We start from the raw sequence: 18,430 nt of genomic DNA, 5'->3' as shown, positions 1-18,430 counted from the left end.
CTTTGAAGTATGCAAAGCTAGGGGTCCTGATGTTAGGAAGCAGCCATGGGAGGGTTCTGAGTAGGGCAGTGACTTGATCAGATTTATGGTTTTAAAAGATTCCTAATACTGCAGTGTGGAAAGCTGACCAGAGGAAACCACAGCTGGAGGCAAGAAGTCCAGTTGGCAATTTTACACTCTCTGGCTGCGCACGAAAATCACCCAGAGAGAGATATAAAACAGGTAGGGCCTAGACATATTTTTTCTTTTCTTTTTCTTTTTGCCTCCAGCTCCCCAGTGATGTCTGTGCATCCCACTGCACTAGACTGGTATGACCAGAGTTCAGCAGAACCTGGGAGTAGCCAGGAAAATTATGTGGTAGAGGGAGCTGAGGTCCCTGTCTTCTGTGGGTAGCATCTAGACTATTCTGTTTTCTCTGATTCACACCATTGTTGGTCCAACTCATTTTTAAATTTGAAATTATCACCAATATTAAAAATACAGCTCTCTCCCTCTTCATCTCTCCTCTTTTCTCTCTCTCTCTCTCTCTCTCTCTCTCTCTCTCTCTCCTTCTTTCCTTCTTTCTTTTCTCTTTGTTGCACTGCTACAATAAAGATCTTTTGGTTGCTCCGAGTGTTGTGGTCACTTTTCTTTCACTGATAGCTTTTTTTTTTTTTTTCACATTTCTTACATTTAAGTATGAGTTCGGCTCTCCTCCAGTCGCCCAAGATGCCAAAGGGAAAGAAGGCCAAGGGGAAGAAGGTGTCCCCGGCCCCCACCATGGTCAAGAGGCAAGAGGCCAAGAAGGTAGTGAACCCGCTGTAGGAGAAGAGGCCAAAGAACTTAGGCATCGGACAGGACATCCAGCCCAAAAGGGACCTTACCTGCTCTGTGAAATAGCCCTGCTACATCCAGCTACATTCACCCAGGCCTCGGTCAGCCAAACAGCCACCCAGCTGCTTAAGCTTGCCCACAACTACAGACCCGAGATCAAGCAGGAAAAGAAGCAGAGGCTGTTGGCCCGGGGTTAAAAAAAGGCTGCTGGCAAAGGGAATGTCCCCACAAAGAGATCACCTGTCCTTCGAGCAGGGGTCAATACTATCACCACCTTGGTGAAGAACAAGAAGGCTCAGCTGGTGGTGATCACACAGGACGTGGATCCCGTAGAGCTGGTTGTCTTCCTGCCTGTCCTGTGTCGCAAGAAGGGAGTCCCTTACTGCAGCATCAAGGAAGGCTAGGCTGCCTGGGACATCTGACGTACCTTCACACAGGTTAACTCGGAAGACAAAGGAGCTCCTGGCTAAGTTGGTGGAAACTATCAGAACCAACTACAATGACAGATATGATGAGAGAGATCGTTGCCACAGGGGAGGCAACATCCTAGGTCCAAAATCTGTGGTTCGCATTGCCAAGCTGGAAAAGACAAAGAATAAAGAACTCACCATTAAACTGGGATAAATGTACTCTTTTGCATTTCTGTACATAAAAATAATAAATCGTCCTTCAACCAGTATCTTGGGCTGAAGGGAGTAAACTTGTTCCAGGCAGTAGCAAGGGCATGCCCGTAATGTGAGAGCTTTAGAAACTCATTGTGTAACTTGCATGAAAAGGCTGAATATAGCAGTAAAATGCTCAGAAACCAAGCCAGGGTTTTGTGATTGACCAGGCACTGCCTTATTTAAGATAGCAATGAATATGAGTCTATAAAGCATTTATTTATACTGATGTTACCACTGTAAGGGTAAAAATTCTAAGCTGATTCTAAGCCACAAAGCCTGAGTTAAAGTGTAAAAGACCGGGCATTGTAAAGTTTTGTAAGCTACAAGGCCTGGGTTAAAAAGTAAAAGACCAGGTATTGATAAAATTCCTCTGCTACCCCCAAAACCTGTAATCCCTGTAGCTGTTAGGACAATACTGAAACTGCCCAGTAAATAATCCCACTAACTCTCTGGTTGTCTAATAACCTGGGATTCTGTGTAGTTTGTCACATAGTTATTTAGACCCTAAAACCAATCAGTTTGAATGTGTACCTCGCTTAGGAGTGAACAATCACCCCCCTCCAATCTGTTCCCGCCAATGAATGTACTAATCATGTCTCAGAGTTGTTGTTTAATTTTCCCGCGCCTCATGATGATTTGTTCTGATGTATTCAAAGCCCCCCCGCCCTCCCCAAAAAGTGTACTTAAGCTCTGCTTGACCTCTGCTCTGGGCTCTGGGCTGCTCTCGCTTTTTGAGTGAGCCTGCCTGGGGCCTCAGCATGCTGAATTGGATCCTCAATAAACTCCCTCCTGCTTATTGCATGAAAAAAAAAATACAGACTGCATGCAAACTATCCAGAACCCTGCTTCTCTGAGAAAGCGAAAAGGTCTGGCTACCCCTGGGCCATATTTTCTCATAGTACCAAACCAAGTACTGACTGTCCACCTTAGAAATGGCTGGCACTCCCCACGCCTCTGCAGCCCTGCAGCTGTGTCCATTCCCACCACTGCAGCCAAATGGAAGTAGCTATTTCTTACCTAGTCCCAGCTGCTCTGCTCATAGAAGTTAATTGCCTAGTCCCAATACAGGCTGGAGTTAAAACTCAAGAGCTGGACTTGGGGTGGGAATACCTGTTAAGGATTTTGGAAGTATTGCAACACCAGTACCCTGGGAGTACTGCAACACCATTGGCAGGTTTCACACAGAACAGTAATGTGATCAGATCTGTTAAAAGATCAGTCTGAGCAAGGTGCCACCATGGAGCTTATCTATAATCCTGGCTCCTCAGGAGGCTGAGGCAGAAGGATTGCTCAAGCCTAGGAGTTCAAGGTCATCCTGGGCAACAGCAAAACTCCATCTCAAAAACAATTTTTTTTTTTAACTAAGCAATGATGACAAATCAAGACACCCACTCAATCTCCTCCAGCTATTTCACAGAAAAACCTTTAGTTATTCCTGTAGTCAATTTTCAGGAAGAATGGCTATTTTCACCAATGATTTGTCAGAAATAACAGGAAAAATAGCAAGACAGGAAAAAAAATTGAATTGAACTAGAAACTGAAAGATTTAAAGCTGAGTCCCAGCTTTGATATGGGTTTCTTTTCCTTTGCCTGCTTCCTCCATAAAATGGAAATACAGACATTCCCAAGTACTTCACAGGTCATCTTGAAGGTCAACTCAAGATCTTGAGGACTTTATACATAAGCAATGATTTATAAACTGCAAAGTGATTCATAAATGTAAAATAGTGTCATTTCCTATTTATTCACCAAATTTATGGTCCTACTATGTATTTGGTTTATGTTATGCCTGTGGATATAAAAATGAATAAGATAAGTTTCAAGGGCCCATGATCTACTGGAAATAGCAGTGATGTAAAGAAGTATTACAGGCCCAGTGCAGTGACCGGCAATCCCAGCGACTTGGGAGGCTGAGGCAGGAGGATCTCAAGTTCATAGTTAACCTCAGTAACTTATAAAGACCCTGTTTCAAAAAAAAAAAAGGAAAGTAATTATAGGTATGTACCCCAAAAATTAAATACAGAGATTCAAATACATTATTAGATGCCAATGTTTGTGGGAGCTTTATTCATAATAGCCCAAAGAAAAAAACCACATTTTTAAAATATACATGCAATGGAATATTAGTCAGCCATAAAAAGGAATGAAATTTTAATACATTACAACATGGATGAAGCTTTAAAATGTGCTAAGTGAAACATATGCCAAACACAAAAAGATAAATATTATGATTCTACTTACATGAAATATGCAAATTTTTAGAAATAGAAAGTAGATTAGAGTAGTAGAGTGTGGAAAGAGGAATGAGAATTTACTGCTTAATGAATATAGAGTTTCTGTTTGAGGTGAAAAAAATTTGGGGAAATAGCAGTGATAATCACATAACATTGTGAATTTAACATCACTGAATTGTACACTTTAAATGGTTAAAATAGAGTTGGGGATGTAGCTCCAAGGTAGAGCACTTGCCTAGCATGTACCAAGCCCTGGGTTCAATCCCCAGGACCACACACACACAAAAAAAAAATTGTTCAAATGGCAAATTTTATGTTACATATGTATTTTGCTGCACTAAAATATGGCTTGACTGAGTTGTAGAGCACATACTTAGCATGTGTGAGATCCTAGGCTCAATCCCCAGCACCAAAGAAAGAAAGAACACAAAAATGGTCTAATGTTGGACACAGTGCACAGTGGTGCTCAACTATAATCCCAGCAACTCCACACGCTGAGGCTAGAGGATCACAAGTTCAAAGCTAGCCTCAGTGACTTAGTGAGGCCCTAAGCAACTTAGCAAGACCCTATCCCAAAATAAAAAATAAAAAGGGCTGGGGATGTGGCTCAGTGGTTAAAATACCTTGGGTTTAATATCTGGCACAGAAATAGATAGATAGATAGATAGATATAGATGGATGGATGAAATCTGGGGATGTATCTCAGTGTTAAAGGGCCCTTGGGTCAATCCTTGGTACAGGAAAAAATTACTTAAAATGTATCACAGTTCAGCTAAAGATATTAGAAGACAAAGAACAGAGTAAAACCAAAGAAAGTATGATAGAAAGAATGAAGAGAAAAGCAAATATTGTTGAAACAGAAAACAAGCAGTACAGAAATTCAACAAACAAAAAACTGAGTTGGGGAGGGGAAGCTTGAAGGATATGGAAAAATGACAACCCCCCCAAACCGTCTGATCCAGAGGAAGATGGAGGAGGAAGGCAATCATTAATCCTCTCCCAATACATCCTTTCCCAGTAACAATGGGCCTCCAGGGTTCATCCCCAGCATCTCCACCCAAAGCAAACATTGACCCCTTCCCAGCCACCAGGGGTCCTGAAGGGAGGAGGCAGATACTGAACCGCTGGGCCCTGGACTTTCACCCTTTCCCACTGCAGATGAGTCCTGGGAGGAGAAAAGCAAATAGTGAAGCTCTGGGGTAACAATGGGTCCCAGAGGAAGGAAGATAAGCAATGAACACTGAGTTCTGAGCTTTTCCCAGTGACAATGAGTTCCGGGCTTTTTTTTTTTTTTTTAACAACTCCTTTCCTGACTATCCAAACCTTCAGTCTCCAATAATTAAACCACCCTCATTGTCAACTATAAAACTCAGAGTCTCTCTGCAACTGACAGCCATTTTCGTACTCAGCAAAAAAGAGCCCTTCAGTGCCTGACTGATTGACTCTGCAGCCAAATAAAGGAAAGCTGGCGGACCCGTTTGAGATCTGCTTCTGTCCCAGTTCTTTGTGTTTTCCTAACGGTGCCCAAACCATGTTGGTTATTTTTGCTGACAAAGCTAATTAAATCAGTGTAAAAATTATAATAACATGTGATAAAGTGTAAGAGAGGTGAAGAAGCTGCTGGTTATAGAGCAAGGAAGAAGACCTCATAGAAGATGAGCTTCCTGAACTGCGAATTGGGGAGAGGAGATTGGGTGTTTTCTAAGGCACAGCAGGAGGTGGATGCTGCCAGGTACAGAGAGACTCTTGTTCCAGTCACCTCTGTCTCTGTTTTCCCGTTCCTGGGACCACCTATGGACTCACACCAGGGTAATATTTAATGTTTGCTGCAGGCAATTGAGGTGCTTGCAGAAGATACCGATGCAGCAGCCCATGGTTGTGCAAGTTGTCCACTGTACACGTTTTTCTGACAGAGGAAGGGGAGGGAAGCTGAAATACAATCTGTTTTCCATTAACCAAGCTGTTCACCCTGGGGCTTCCTCCACCCACATGAAAGACTTTTCTAATTTGCACAAATGCATGAGGAAGTGGACTTTGAGGGAATCCCCTCAGTTCTCTCCAGTTTCAAAGCATCTTTTCAAAAGATCCTTTCAAGCCCTTCAATGGGTAACTGACGCACCCCCGGCGATCCACCGTGGGAGAGTTACTTTCTGCCAAGCGACCTGGGTTCTGAAATTCGTTCTCGCCTGCAGCTTTCATTCCCTGTGGTAACCTCTCTCACCACTAGATGGCAACCTCGCCCATGGACTGGAAGCCCATCACAGGTCTGACCGTGAACTTGGGAGGGGAGGGCGGGGGTTAGGGGGATGGGAAAGACTCGAGGCTGGGACTCTCGGGTTGCCAGAATTGAGTCCTTGCCGGCTTTTGTTACGCAATTTGAAAAACACCCATCATCCCGCCGCACGGTTTCGTTAAACAGAACCTCAGTTCCCGGTGCTCATCCAGCTAATCAAAGTCCCTCCTTTTCTTAGGTATCCGACTCCTTCAGTCTGCAGATTTGTAACCCCAGGAGAAACACGTGGAGCCTCAGGGATCCTGCTCCCATCGGACACCCTTCTGGAAAATGCCACCAGGACTTGTTGAGGACGTAATGAGGAGGGAGTCCCTTTGATGACCCCAGGTCCAGGCAACAAAGAGCTATTCATCATTTTAGATTTTTTTTTTAAAACTGGAGCATAATTTACATACATTCAGAGTCACGAATTTTAAGTGTACAGTCAGTGAGATTTAATAAATGCATACGTCACCACCCATTGGAGGTAGAGTGTTTCTTCTTCGTTTTCTTGTTCACCTCCAAAGTCAATTTCCTTGACCTGAGGAAGCTCAAGGCCCAGAGGCCAGCAGACAGTGGGTGAGGCAGGAATACTGGACATATTCTTAAGGCTAATGTGCACTACCACAAGCTAAATACAAGTATTCATTACTCAAGGCCTTATGTTATAAATTTTATTATTAAGACTGAGGAACTGGGAGCCGGGTACTGGGGATTGAACACAGGGGGGTTTTACCAATTACATTAAAGCTATATCGTTTTACTCCAATAATGTTGCCATACGCTATTCTATAATTTATGCTTCTCAAAGGTCTATGATCTTTCTTTCTTTTTTTATTTTTATTATTTTTTTAATGCAGTAGGGATTGAACTTAAGGGTACCCTATCACTGAGCCACATCCCCCAGCCCTGTTTTTTATTTTGAAAAAGTCTTGCTAAGTTGTGTAGGGCCTAAGTTGCTGAGGCAGCCCTTGAACTTTTGATCCTCCTGTCTCAGCCTCCTGAATCGTGGATAACAAGCATGCCTGGCAAGTGATCAGCTATTTTAAAGAAAGAAACAACATTTTAAGAAGCAGCTCAATTTACCGAACATTTTATTTTATTTTATTTTATTTAAAGAGTGAGAGAGGAGAGAGAGAGAATTTTTAATATTTATTTTTTAGTTCTTAGCGGACACAACATCTTTGTTGGTATGTGGTGCTGAGGATCCAACCCGGGCCGCATGCATGCCAGGCAAGCGCGCTACCGCTTGAGCCACATCCCCAGCCCTACCGATCATTTTAGTTATAGAATTTTCTTCCACATCTTGGAAATGCACAATGTTCTCTAAAGTGTATGCAGTCACTGTATCATGATTTATTTATTTTTGTGACATTTTTTTTTACTATGCAGTTAGGCTGCAGCTGAGAAAGTTATCAGAACGGTTCAGTAAGACCAATTATTTGTTTTAAAAATAATTTTTCCTTCAGAGACAATCAAAACATCCTTCAGCCTAAGAGCTGGATCTATTTGTTGTTTGTTACACACTAGAGAAATGCACTGATTTCTATCAAGAGACAGGTTGTTTCATGTGCACTCTTTATGGAACCATCACATAACATAGGGGAAAGTGCACAGTTCAATGAATTTGCAGGGAGTACCATGCCCATGTAATAAGGACCTACATCAAGTATTAGAATGTTTCCAGTGCTCCAGAAACTCTCCATTTGCTCCCAAGGTAACCATTATCTTGACTTTAAAAACACAGATGAATTTTACCTGCTTTTTGAATGTTCCACAAGTAGAATTATATAATAGGTACTGTTTTATGCCTGACATCCACTACCCAAGGTTTGGTTTGGAAAAAATATCCATGTTGTGTGAATTTATAGTTTGATATTTCTTTTGCTGTAGAGCTCTCTGTTATGTGACTATACCATAACTTATTTACTCATTTCGTTACTGATGGACATACAAATTATTTCCAATTATTGGCTATTAACAAATAATACAGCTATGAATTTATTTTTTACTTGTCTCAACCTCTGGCCTCAAGTGATCCTGCTGATTCAATCTCCTGAGTAGCTGGGACTTTACAGGTACACACCACTGTGCCTGGTTTAATGGACATTTAAATTTTTTATAATGATTGACTATGACAAATAACACTGCTATAAAGTTTTTGAAAATATTACTTGAATACATGCCTGTAATCCCAGCAACTCAGGAAGATGAAGCAGGAAGATGCCAAGTATGAGGCCAGTCTTGGCAATTTAGCAAGAACCTGTCTCAAAATTTAAAAACAGGAAAAAAAAATTAAAAGGCTGGGGATGGGGCTGGGGATGTGGCTCAAGCGGTAGCGCACTCGCCTGGCATGCGTGCGGCCCGGGTTCGATCCTCAGCACCACATACCAACAAAGATGTTGTGTCCGCCAAGAACTAAAAAATAAATATTAAAATTCTCTCTCTCTCTGTCTCCTCTCTCACTCTCTCTTTGAAAAAAAAATATTAAAAAAAAAAAAAGGCTTGGGATGTAGCTCAGTGGTAGAGTGCACCTGTGTTCAATCCCCTGAACCACAAAAAATCTTTTGAAGAACTTTACATACATTGCTGAGTCATAGAATATATATTTGTTCATCTCACATTGATGCTACCAAACTGTTTCCCAGTTGGTATCAGTTTGTACTCCCACCAGCAGTGTGTGAGTAGAGCCACACTGACATTTGATGTAACTAGTCTTTTTCATTTTAGACATTCTGGTGTGAGTGGTGGTTTTTCATCGGGTCTTTAATTGGCATTTCCCTGATGACTAATAGAGCTGGGCATTTTTTCATGTGCCATTTGGCTAACGGTATATAAAAGGAGTTTTATAAAGTGCCTATACCAGTCTTTTGCCAGTTTCCTGCAAAAATACTTGCACAGGCACTTCATGAAGATTTCATTTTTCCTTCAGTTTTTCATTTTGAAGTAATCTCAGACATTGACAAAGAGAATTCAAAATAATCCTATATTTCCTTCATCCGTCTTGATATCTTACATAATTGTCATCTAATTATCAAAATCAAGACATTATCAGCCAGGTGCAGTGGCACACTCCTGTAATCCCAGCAACTCAGGAGGCTGAGACGGGAGGATTTCAAGTTTGAGATCAGCTTCAGCAAATTTAGTGAGGCCTTAAGCAACTTAGTGAGGCCTTGTCATAAAATAAGGAAGGAAAAAAAAAAAAAAAGAAAAGAAAAGTTCTGGGATATAGCTCGGGGTAAAGATATATATATATATATATATATATATATATATATATATATAGAGAGAGAGAGAGAGAGAGAGAGAGAGAGAGAGAGAGAATTCGGGCATGCTTGAGCGCCCCCAGGTTCAATCAACAATACCCTCCTCAAAAAAAAAAAAAAAAAAAGTTGAAAAAAAAATCAAAAGAGATTGTCATTGACACTCCACAGTAGATCTTATTAAAATGTCATCACTTGTCTCACTAATGTCTTTTTCTGGACCAGATTTCAATTCAGGATTATGTGTCTTATTTACAGTCTTTGATCTGCACTAGCCTGAGACAGTTTTGCTATCTTTGTCTTTTATGGACTTAATACTTCAGAAGAGAACTGGCGGGCTGGGGATGTGGCTCAAGCAGTAGCACGCTTGCCTGGCATGCGTGCGGCCCGGGTTCGATCCTCAGCACCACATACAAACAAAGTGTCCGCCAATAACTAAAAAAAATAAATATAAAAAAAAAAAAGAAGAGAACTGGCCAGTTATTTGGTAATATACCCTCAATTTGCCTCAAGAAAATCCTCAAAATTAAATTCATATTATGCATCTTTGCAAGGAGCGATGTATCCTCAGTACACAAAATCAGAGCAAGATGATGGGGATCTGTCTTATCAGTGGTAAGACTAACTTTGATCACTTGGTTAAAGTTCTGTGAAGCACTATTGTTTTCTTTTTGTAGTCAATGAATATATAATGAAACAACGTGTAAATATCCTGTTTCTCATCATGTTTTTGCTCTGCAATTTTGGGGATTTCTTTTTTGTGTGTGTATGTGTGTGCTTGCTTGTTCTTGGTTTTTGGTGATGCTGAGGACGGAACACAGGGCCTCACACATGCAAGGAAAGTGCTGCACCACTGAGCTACATCCTTAGCCCAACAGTGTTGTTTTTTTTTGTTTTTGTTTTTTTTTTTTACAGGATTCTTTATACATGCTTGTTATTAGCCCTTTTAAATACATGTATTGTAAATATATCATTCCACCCTAAGTCTCACTTTTCAAAATTTTTCCTCATGTCTTTTGATGAACAGAACTCTTAAGTTTCATATAGTTACATTTGCATATTTTTTCCTTTATGGTTAGCAATGTTTGCATCCCATTTAAGCAATCTTTACCTATCACAAGATCACAAAGATATTCACCTATGTCTTTGAAGGAATGTAGGGATTTTAACCTCCAAATAAGGCACCCTGATGCTACTAATTTTATATTAAAGTCACTTAGAGAGCAGCAGATTCTGGAGGAGGTTTTAGTCAGACACTTCCTTGTCTGCTTAAAGGTGGGACTTGTCAAGGAGGAAAACAATTAACTCTGGTACCTTCCATAAATTCTCATTAACCAAATTGATATGGCAGGAAGAAAGACCTCACCTGGTGTCCAGACAGGCTTTTGTCATACACCATTGTCTTTATTCAGTCCCACAAGATATTCCAAAGAGAATCATTTACAATACTTTGTCCCAGGCCATTGTATACTTCTCTAGACCAGTTAAACTGCCCTAAAAAATAATATGCTATCATGGTTAATCAGATTTGCATTGTTGTCACCATAATACCACAAGAACAACTCAGAGGAGAGAAAGTTTATTTTGGCTCATGGTTTCAGAGGTTCAGTCTGTGGTTGGCCAACTCCAAGGCAGAAGCGTCATGGCAGAAGAGCAGGAAAGCTGCTCCACTCAAGGCAGTCAGGAAGGAGAGAGGGGGTGGGAAGAGAGAAGAAAGGGCCAGATATAGTCCCCATAGCCACACACCCAGTGACCTACTTCCTTTAGACCCACCTATCTGCCTACAGTTACCATCAAGTAGTCAATTTCAATGATTAACCCATCAAATGGATTAATCCACTGGTGAGGTCAGTGTTCTCAAAATGCAATCTTTTTCCCTCTGCTACATTGCCTAACACATGGGATTTGGGGGCACATTCCAGATCCAAACCATAATCACTGTCTCTCAAAATTTGTCTGCTTCTTCTCTTCACCTCTCTTAAGAAAAATATATTTAAGCTTCCTCTATTTGACCTTTTCTTTGAGACTCATGTTTTGTGTAAGACTCCTATGCAGTGATTTTTTTTCCTGTGCACATTAATAAATTGAAAACATTTTCCTCCTATTTAACCTATTTTCAGTTCATTCCAACAAACCTTCAGAGAACAAAGGGAAGCCTTTTGTTTTGTCTTGACGTCTTCTTCTAAAAACTTTTTCTTTCATGTTTAAATCTCCAATATGCCTGTAAATGATTCTCACTTAGGTAGATATCAAGATTCATTATTTTTTTTTCATATGGTGTCCAATAGATCTAGCACCATTTATGGATAAGTCCATTCTTTCCCTCACTATACTGCCACCTGTGCCATAAATCAGTTGACCTTATAGGTGAGGGTCTGTTTCTCCTTCTATCCTCTGTTCCGCTTGTTTATCAATCTTTGTGTGAACAGCATATTGACTTAAGTCCCATAGTATTAAGTCTTGATAATTTTATGCCTCTACCTTTGATCTTTTTCTTTAAGATAGACTTGGCCAATTGGGGCCCTTTGCATTTTAGTCAAAATTTTAGGATTAGTTTGTCAGTTTCCACATGCATACCACAACTTCTGATGAAATTCTTTCTTTCTTTCTTTGTGGTGCTGGGATTAAACTCAGAGTCTTGTGCATGCTAGGCAAGTGCTCTACCAACTGAGAGCTACATCCCCAGCCCTGATGAAATGATTTTGATTGCATTGAGTTTATAGATCAATTTGGGAACATTTTATATTTAAAATATTGAGACTTCTAATTTTGCACATAGCACCACCCTCCATTGAATTAGATCTTTCTTCTCTCTCAAGGTCTTGCACAAATTCCATTGATTTTCCCCTGAGTTTTTAATATTTGAGAATTTACTTTTAAATATAATCACATAAGAATAGCATAGTATAGAGCAGTGGATCTCACTGGGAAGTGATCTCATTCCCCAGGACACTGTTGGCGATGTCTGGAGATATTTTATCACATGTGGGTAGTGGTACTGGCATCTAGTGGATGGTCAGGGATGCTGCTAGGCACCCTACAATACCAGGGCAGTCTCTCACGACAGTCATCCAACCCAAAATGTCAACAATGTCCTTCTCAAGACATCTCGGTTCAGAGTTAACACTCTCAGAAAGATGTCAACTGAAATTCATTATTTTTGTATGTTACTCATGGATTTTTGTATTACACATGACGTAGTGATCTACAGTGACATTTTCATGATATTAAAGTTAGTTTTTAAGAAAGCTAATCTTTATTACTGGGATGTGAATCAAAGTTGGCATTTTCAGAAGTTTATAATAAGATCCATAATTATTGAGATAATTCTCCATGAGTTTTGCTTTTCTTGACATTTTCTGGACAAAAGGCATTGAGAGTCTTGTTTCAAAGATGCTTGCATAACAGACAGCCTTGGGAAGATAAAAAGAGCAACTTCCTACAGAGAGATATGGAGATGTCCCTCCCTAAAGATATTCTGAGGTATTAAAGCTAGAGACCTTACTCTTCCTTTCCTGGGAAAATTTGTTCACATTCCAGGCTAATAAGACCTGGGGGGATAAACAAATTTGCTAGCAGTACCCTTATAAGACTAGGGGCTTCCTAGGTTTAGTGTTCCTTGGCTGTAACAGATTCCAGTACCCATCTGGCATCCGTCGGGCTGCATGTGGCCCATGGGACTTGGAGTGAACATGAAGCTCATGCCGTTGTTGTAGGAGAAGACCTGTCTTCTAAGAAGGATCTAGTCAAGTTCCAAGAGAGAAGGGAGAACTTGTCTCAGACCAATGAGGTTCTTGGCAGATGCGATGGAAAAGAATTCCAGCATGTAAGCCAGTTACAGATATAGATAGAGGTTTATTTAGGAAAGCAGATACACATTCAAGGTAGAATGTGGGCTATCTACAGAGGGAGTGTGAGGAGGGCCTTGGGCCTGAGCCTAAGCAACTCCACATTAAAACTCCAGTTTGAAACCTGCAGTCTCACCAGGTATACCCAACGAAGCCCTCCAGTGTGGCTGTTAGGCCATACTGTCACAAACAAGTCACTTCTCCCCACCCTAATAAACTCAGAGTGAAGTCTCTGGCTGTCCTCCCCTGATAAGAGAGAAAGGCGAGAAAATCAGGGTAGGGATCAGCAGACCAGATGTTTTAACCCCAGGCCAGGGTAAATGATGTCACTGGGAGATCCAGTGGCAGCTGATGAGGATTGAAAGGGGAGGGGGTCAAAATCCCCAAAATTTGATATAAATAATATAGAGCAAATGAAAAGACTTTCATCCAGCCAATACTGATGCCCTCATGCTGAGAGCCTGATGAGGACCTGGACTGACATCCCAACACTTCTCGTCATTTGCTGATCCTCTGCATTTTCCTCACTGCTCTCAAACTCTACAGCCACATCTTGACCCTGGTGAGAGCCACGACTTCTCCCCGCGACCCAACTCTCTCCTTGACCAGCCATCAGCTCCACCCCAGGAGAAGCCTGCCTTGGTTCCTGATCTGATCACCTGGGTCTGAGTGAGTGTGAATCTGCTGGACTTAAAGTCTAAGGCTTGAGACTCTTGATCTGACACTTGAATTTAGCATGCAGAGGGAATGTCTGTCATGAGCCTGTCATGATTAAGTGTGTTTGCAGTGCTTAGAATTAATCTAGGATTGTTTGCTGTGAACTAATTAATCTAGAATTCTTCACTGGGAACTGATTATGTCTATTGCAGTGCCTAGCATTAAGGATTGTCGTTTTCTTGATTAAGAACCTATAGAGTGAAATTGTATGGAGTGATCTGAGTGAATAAAGCATTGACTAGGGCAGAAGCGCATAGACATTCTTTCTTTCTCTCTCTGGACTGCATAAGTTGCTCTTTTTTGCCCTTGATGACAGACAACAACCTGTAGGTGTGGGGTGTTAATATTTATAGAGAGACAGTTGCAGGGGCTGGACGACAGGTGGAGCTATACAATTTCACACCAGTTTTCCTTGTGCTTTTGAATAGCCCGAATGTTATAAGTGAATGGGTCAAGGTCCTAGATCAAGGGCACGGGGTGCTTAGGAATTGCAGTTTGTTTCATGGGTGCTTTCTGCATTTCACTGGTTCATGGGAACTTACTTTGAGACTCAGTATTTCTCCCTTTATCCCCAAATTTCTATCTCACTCTAACAAACTCTTAAAATCTACCTGAGCTTGTGTTTTCTTAAGGCTGAATCTAAGGGAGTGAGGTAAACTGAACTGGCAGTTGCAGTAATCTCTGCTGCTTAGGGATTGCTGGACAATGCCCATCAAGACCTACCTCAATGTAAGAAGGGCAGGAGGCTCTGCCAAAGTCATCTATTTGTTTTCTCTATACTGTAGTTACATTAGGGAGGTGTGGTTAGGTAAGGCAAAATTGTGTTTCAATCAAGGTTCCCCAAACCTGCCTCTTAGGTACATGGGTTTATATTATGGGATATGGGATATGGGGTATAGGTATATGGGTTTATGTATATGGAATACTGGTTTTGAGACATTCAGAAGAATCAAAAGCCACTGTGTCATTTTTTGTATTAAAATTCATGACTTAGTTATAGCCATCAATAGGTCTCCCTGGGCCAACAGAATGCAGAAGGATTGACAGTTTGGGTCAATCCCACCCTATATTTGAGACTTATTTCCCAAAGGCTGAGTTCTATTCCTGGGATCTCAGAACTTTCTTCAGAGACATCTCTTCTTCCCTCACAGGGTCACCTGCAATTACTGGGTCTTTGTCATTTAATTAAGCTTAACATGACTGGCTTCTTCCCATCTTGCCTGGTCTCCTCAGACCTCTGAAGGACCTTTCCCACCAATTTGCCAAACCTACCCAGACTTGCTTGAACCTAGTAGTGGTCATAACCTCAGCTCTACAAAAATAAAATTTAAGCCGGGCACCGTGGTGCACGCCTGAAATCCCAGCAGCTTCAGAGGCTGAGGCAGGAGGATCACAGTTTCAAAGCCAGACTTAGCAATAGCAAAGCACTAAGCAACTCAGTGAGACCCTGTCTCTAAGTGAAAAATACAAAATAGGGCTGGGGATGTGGCTCAGTGGTTGAGTGCCCCTGAGTTCAATCCCTAGTTCAAAAAAAAAAATACAAATATTTAGAACATGGGTTATGATAATTTTCATCCTGGAATATTTGTGACTGCTGTGTTCTATGGTAGCTAATTTAACTGCAGTCTCTTCAGGGTAATCCACATCCACTTGGAGTATTTGGGAAAACAAATGAGACTATGTTTGTTCCTATGATCAGAGCTCATTTTCATAGTGATGGTTTGATTTGATGAGGCTGTGTGTAAGCTGTAGTACGGCAGCAGGAAAGGCACAAGGTAGAAGAGAAAGTGTTTTTAAAACAGCAATGTGGGGCTGGGCATGTAGTTCAGTGGCAGAGCAAGCCTAGCATGTGGGAGGTCCTGTGTCCAATCCCAGCACCCCTAAAAAAAAAAAAAAAGAAAAAGAAGAAGGAACAAATAACAATGGGGGAAATGCCCTTCTGGCTGCTGTCAATCTTCTGAGTAGAGTGAGAAATGGGGTGGGCATTTCCCTGAGGGTAGCTACAAATTTGTTGTCATTTGATTATCAAACTATGCTAAACTACAGAAAAATGCAAGTGATTAGCCTCCCTGTGGTCACAAAAGTTTTCCCTTTTTGTTGATCTGTAGTGTTCATGATATCCAAAACAGGTTTTCAGTTTTTTTGGGAGATGGAGGTATTAGGTATTGCTCTTTAAAGGCAGGAAAAACTGAAAATAGCAAGTGCTGCTGCTTATCCTTAGATATATTTCCTTAGATATATATTCCTGAGTGTAACTGAGTGATAGAGCCGTTGCCTAGCATGCACCAAGCCTTGGGTTCAATCCTAGCACTCCCATTCCCCACAAAATAGATAAGAGAGATGTATATTTACTGTAGAATATACATACACAAATATGTTGATGGACAATGATTTAGCAGCTGCAGTAATCTCTGTTATTTGTGGATTAACATTGGGAATGAGACTGGAGGTGTTGCTCACTATATCTGTCCTTTCGGCAAACATGAAGTTCTGAGATCTAGCATCTGGTAGTGAGATAATTGGGCAATGGGGGTTCTTGAAGACTATCATGCTGCTGAGAGAGGATCCACATCAACAGGTGTGCTAACTGCAGGTGGGTAGTCCATTGGTCACCATGCTGTGACTTGTGTGGCTTAGGAGCCCAGGCTGGAAGTGAAGCAAGCTGAGGCGCTATCTCCCCATCAAGGAAATGATCTGGCTCACTTACGGGTGTGAGGTAAGGGGGGGGGGCGGCACAGAAGATGGATCTGGTTTCAGAAGTTAGAGCTGCCACTACCACTGAGGAGTGGGGTGGAGGATCTTTTCTTCATGCTTAATTTAGTAGATTGAAAATGGAGATTTTTCTTTTAATGAGACTCTCTTTTATGGAGTTTGTGTAAACATTTTACTCAGCCTAATGCAAGCCTAATGTGATAGAGGTGCTCTATTAGATAAACTAAGAGATCAATGCACTTTATGGTCCCCAGATGGGTTGGTGCCAAAGCAGCACCAAGTGTCTAACAGAAAGACAGTACACAGAGGAGAGGGAAGCCTGCTCCCTCTTTCCCTCCCTTCCTTCCTTCCTTCCTTCCTTCCTTCCTTCCTTCCTTCCTTCCTTCCTTCCTTCCTTCCTTCCTCCCTCCCTCCCTCCCTCCCTCCCTCCCTTCCTTCCTTCCTCCCTTTCTTTCTTTCTTTCATCTTTCTTTCTTTCTTTCTTCCTCTGTCTCTCTTTTTCTTTCTTTCCCTCTTTCAAGTATTTGCAGTTTATCAAGCCTCTCATGAAAATTTACACAATCATCACAGACAAGGTCATTCATTGCAGAATCTTTACTCCTGCTTTTTGCCAGCACTGACATTGGCCTTTGAAGTCCCCTTGACTTTCCTCCTTATATTCTTGTATTCTTTTCAATGTTTCCTTGAGGTCTTTTACTTCTCCTCAGCCCATGTCCTGTAAGTTCACATCTGGATTCATTTTTCTTTAATTAATCTAAGGCATCTTAAATCATTCCCAAGCCAGTTACCTTGTCACTACTAAAATGAATTCTTATCCAAGTACAAAGGTGACATCTGGAATGGTCTTGTACATTTGGGCTAGTATTTCTAGAATTCCTTTCTTTTCTTTTTCTTCACCCCCACCCCACCCCCACCCCCTGCCCGTACCAGTGTTTGAGACAGGGTCTCACTAAGTTGCTTAGAACCTTGCTAAGATGCTGAGACTGACTTGGAACTTTCGATCTTCCTGCCTCAGCCTCTTGAGTCTCTGAGGATTACAGGTGGGTGTCCTGAATTTCTGTCTTAGATGCCATCACCTTCCCAGGATGAAGGACATCCAATGACTGGTTGTTTCCCCTGAAGTAGTTGGTTGGTCGTGAATGTCTTGGTCTGCATAATTACTTTGTGTTCATGATGGTGGTCCTCAGGCACCTAGGAAGGAAAACAACTGCTGTTTCTTTCAACAAGACTTTCAGCTCTTAAAAATATATGTCAATTAGGTAGGCTGGGGTTGTGGCTCAGCAACAGAGCATCGCCTAGCATGTGTGAGGTCCTGGGTTTGATCCTCAGCACCATATAAAAATAAATAAAGATATTAAGTCCAACTACAACTAAAAAATAGATAATCTACAAAAGAAGAAGGATCAGTTTAATATCAGATTTTTCTTTTCTTTTTCTCGGTACTGAGGAGTCAACCCAGGAATTCACATATGCTAGGCAAGTTTTCTACATGAAAGCTACACCCCCAGACCCTAGATTTTTCTTTGATACCAATAATTCTAGTAGATAATGAATCTTAAAGGATGGTGTCAAAATCTTGAAAGATGGCCTAGTTTCCTTTAGAGCTCTCAAACATGGCATCTTCATAATCAGGTAGTAGAAAATACTATTGATAGTGGTTGGCCATGGTTGGTTAAAAGTTTTATTACCAAGAGCTGGGTTGTAACTCAGTGGTAGAGCGCTTGCCTAGCACGTGCGAGGCCTTGGGTTCAATCCTCAGCATTTCTTGCATATTTAAGTAAAATAAAGGTCCATTGACAAATACATACATACACACACACACACACACACACACACACACATATATAAAGTTTTATTACCAAATTTTGATTTTATTTAACTGTGATCAGAAAAATAGCCAACTATA

The 18,430-nt window shown here is 41.3% G+C and overlaps 2 pseudogenes; one reads left to right on the top strand and one right to left on the bottom strand.

The window, feature by feature from the left end:
• The first annotated feature begins 702 nt into the window (after positions 1-702).
• LOC101964738 (large ribosomal subunit protein eL8 pseudogene) lies at positions 703-1,437 on the top strand (annotated as a pseudogene).
• Positions 1,438-17,025: 15,588 nt separating this feature from the next.
• LOC106144769 (small ribosomal subunit protein eS24-like) lies at positions 17,026-17,712 on the bottom strand (annotated as a pseudogene).
• Between the last annotated feature and the right edge of the window lie 718 nt (positions 17,713-18,430).

The sequence above is a fragment of the Ictidomys tridecemlineatus genome, chromosome 12 (assembly GCF_052094955.1).
Source record: "Ictidomys tridecemlineatus isolate mIctTri1 chromosome 12, mIctTri1.hap1, whole genome shotgun sequence".
Classification (NCBI taxonomy): domain Eukaryota; kingdom Metazoa; phylum Chordata; class Mammalia; order Rodentia; family Sciuridae; genus Ictidomys; species Ictidomys tridecemlineatus.
Note: the sequence above shows the minus strand (reverse complement) of the source record. Positions and strands in the feature narration are given on the sequence as shown.